Source organism: Sparus aurata, chromosome 1 (assembly GCF_900880675.1).
Source record: "Sparus aurata chromosome 1, fSpaAur1.1, whole genome shotgun sequence".
NCBI lineage: Eukaryota > Metazoa > Chordata > Actinopteri > Spariformes > Sparidae > Sparus > Sparus aurata.
The window spans coordinates 5,674,847-5,678,635 of NC_044187.1; the positions used below are offsets into that span (position 1 = coordinate 5,674,847).

Consider the following 3,789-nt stretch of genomic DNA (forward strand, 5'->3'; position numbering starts at 1 on the left):
AAACAATCCCTCCTCCTCCTGATGAGTAACTCAGCACAAACACAAATGATCTGAATGTAAAATTAAAAGTATCGTACAAAAGGTGATATGAAATGTACATTTTATGCATCTGTGGTTTGCAGAAACCTACAATGGCAACATTTCATCCTGTGACTTAGCTGTTAGTCATCAGTTCAGGTGGTCGTGTTCCTCAGAGTTTCAGCGGGAGGAATTTGTGATTGTGATTTGTTAAATGTTGACCAGTGACACGGCTGTTTTGTTCTCATGTCCAGACCTCCAGCTGACGGTGGCCACAATAACAACTGAAACATCTAATGTGTTGGCAGAAGTGACGTGTCACAGCCGGTGCTCTGAGGCTTCCTATGCCTTTTTTAAGAATGGGACTAAAATCATTACAGGATCCTTGAGACACAGAGGGAACTTTTACCCTGGAGACAGAATCTCCTGTGCTTTGGAGAGATATGAGGATTACCGTTCGCCTTCATTGTGTGAGTTGTTTGAGTCGCCAATAAAGAAAGTATAATTTTTATTATTTTGTATTATTTAGAAACCGTTTATTCAAGACATGAAGCCTTTAATTACACCACTTAATGTGCATTTTTACATTACCACTTGCCCATTCCAGTGCATAACTGAACATTTAAATGCAGACTGTTTCACAGTACACATATTTATTTTAATTAATGTGGGCCGTATCACAACGTCTCTTTCAGATTCTCCGGAGCGTCCCTCAGTGTGGGCGAGTCCCTCCAGAGAAATCATGGAGGGCAGCTCAGTGACTCTGACCTGTAACAGCGATGCTAATCCAGCGGCTGAATACACCTGGTACAAATATGCAAGCTCCTACCAAACATTCCTCAGAAATGGAGCACAGCTTGTGTTGAGGTACATCCAGCCCTCTGGCTCTGCAGAGTACCGCTGCTACGCTCAGAATGGACTCGGGAGATCATATAATTCCATATTTATAAATGTGAAATGTGAGTGAAACAGATCAAACAAGTTTTATTAATCAGCCTCTTAACACTGTCAGTGAACTTTGATATAGAAACAGTCAAAATAACTCAAACAAAAAATGACTTCGATCAGTGTCCCTTCAATACAAAATCATAAATCAATAAGTGCTTTCATAAATATGCTCTTATTCAACATCCTGTAATCAGGCTATTAAGCTAACAAAGAATCAGTGAAGATTTATACAACTGTTTAAATCTGACGCTCGGTCAAAGTGTAAAAAGTGTTTTTTACTACGGTTATCTTCTCAACTATAACTATTCTCTATTCATAGATGTCAAGTGTAAGTTCAAATTTTATCAAAATGTAAATGCTATAATCAGCATTGGAGCCGGTTTAGAATGATAATGATGACGTTTACCATGACCACAATCTAAGTGACGTGTGTTCACATTTATATTGCAGACAGTTACTCTGATGTATCCAGGAGGGACTATGAACACATTATGAAATGTTCAGAGGACCATGCATTGTTTCCTCATATATGTCAATATCAATCATTATGTTGGGTCATTATTTGTAAAACCAAGTAATTTGTTTGAGATGCTGTCATCATTTTAGGATAGTTATTATTTGGACAGTTTGCCATCATTGTTGAGATATTAAGTAGGGACTCACAATAAGATTCAGCTGATACAAAACTGTTATTTCCTGCTTCTCATGATTGACAATGACAAGATAACATTGTCATCTTTAATATTTGTGTATTATAAAAAGAGCTTTCTAACCTGTAGTTTATGCACAGCTGTGGGCAAGAAAGACTCAAATGTAATGAGATTTGTTGTGTTTAAACTCATGTGGAACATGTATTTGATACATATTGTAGTTGTGCTGTTTCATCCATAACATGATGATATTGACATCATTGAGGTTTGAACGTTGTCTTCCTCAGATGCTCCAAAGCGTCCCTCTGTGTCAGTGAGTCCCTCTGCTGAGATAGTGGAGGGCAGTTCAGTGAACCTGAACTGTAGCAGTGATGCTAACCCAGCAGCTAATTACACCTGGTACAAGGAGAATGGAGAAGTGATTCAGGGACAAGAAGGCATCTATCATTTCTCCTCCATCAGCTCTGAGGACAGAGGGAGCTACTCCTGCAAGTCTGAGAATCAGTATGGAGAGATCAACTCTTCATCTCTATTTATAGACATCCAGTGTGAGTAACATTAGACTGACTATGGAACTAAAATAAAATGTTAACTAATATTAATTAGTTGTCTCTCTCTACATGTTCTCCTCCAGATGCTCCAAGACTTCCCTCTGTGTCAGTAAGTCCCTCTGCTGAGATAGTGGAGGGCAGTTCAGTGAACCTGACCTGTAGCAGTGATGCTAACCCAGCAGCTAATTACACCTGGTACAAGGAGAATGAAGACTCACCAAAAGCATCAGGACAGATCTTCACCATCACTGACATCAGAGCTGAACACAGTGGGAATTATTACTGTGAAGCCCAGAACAGCAGAGGACGTCATAACTCCACCTTACAGCTGATTGTTGTGGCAAGTGAGTCATTATTTCCCCAACATAATCATTTTTTTGTTTGTGAAACCTTTGACAAAAAAACCCTTCTCTCACACGTTTAATTGTTTTTGTCCAGTTTACAGTCACGTTTGGACCCAATATTTGTTGTAACTTCCAGTGTTTGTTCTCTGTCACTGTTTTCCAGTTACATGGAAGTTACCAGTTGCTCTCTCAACCACTGCTGTTATTCTGGTCTTCATACTACTCGCTGTCTTTTTCTGCATCAGGTGAGCAGTTCAGTTTCTCTGTGATAGAATTTACTTTGCATCTTAAAGGAAAGACTTACATATGTACAATGACAGAGTTATTGTCCCTCTAGTCCCTATGATATCAAGCTTGTTTTAAGAAGAACATGTTTTGAGGTACCCAGTAGCTCAGTTGGTAGAGCCAGCCCCTCATGTACAGAGGCTGCAGTGGTCCTGGGTTTGAATCTGACCTGTGGCCCTCTGCTGCACAGCAAATATATGAACCTTTCCTCTAACGTCTGTGATGAGTTAAGTTTTTTGTTTGTTTCTTTGTGCGGACCTTTTATCGTCTCATCAGTAGAGTGAGGTCTTCACAACACCCGTCTGAGGCTGAGCAGGGACCAGACAACAGACCACAGGTATAAACAGAAACAGGCTACCTTGTCCTTTTTTAACTGACTTTCTTTCCCTGATGAATCACTTCCTTCTCCTTCTATCACCCTCTCATACTTTTATATGTGCACGTCGACTTCATGACCATACAGGACTCCATGTATATGGTTGTAATGAATGAATTTGGAATGAATGTTGTGACCTCTGCTGGTGAGCAGTAGGCAGTGCAATAACTCAAGCAAGCTTCAAGATCACACACGTCTATGTTTTAGCAAATTAGGCTGAAAACTTTTCACTTTTCAGTTAGTTGAATGGTGATTTGATGCTACGGAGTAGCAAACGTTTTATTTGCTACATAAAAGTGCCAGTTTATGCTAAAAACAAAACTACATGTTTGTTCTCTTCCCGTAGCTTTATTTAACCATCCAGATTGTTTTGGTGTTGTTGTTCAGTTTTGGAGTTATCAGCTGTAGAGATGTTGGCCTTCTCTCCAATATAATGGAACTAGATGGCACTTCACCTTCACCTTGTTGTGAACAGTTTCATATAGGAACAATTTTTTTATCACCGCACAGAAGGAAGCATGCATCTACTCAAGCTGTCACCAGACACATAAATGTTTACATACAGCACTATCATGACCATAAGCTTGTCATCCATAAGTAGCTGCTGTGGTTAAATT

The 3,789-nt window shown here is 39.6% G+C and overlaps 1 long non-coding RNA gene across 1 annotated transcript; it reads left to right on the top strand.

Moving 5' to 3' along the window:
* Window positions 1-2,297: 2,297 nt before the first annotated feature.
* LOC115587957 (uncharacterized) lies at window positions 2,298-3,092 on the top strand. The gene is made up of 3 exons (XR_003985248.1): window positions 2,298-2,511; window positions 2,675-2,756; window positions 3,073-3,092. It is a non-coding gene; the product is annotated as an uncharacterized LOC115587957 (long non-coding RNA).
* The last annotated feature ends 697 nt before the right edge of the window (window positions 3,093-3,789 follow it).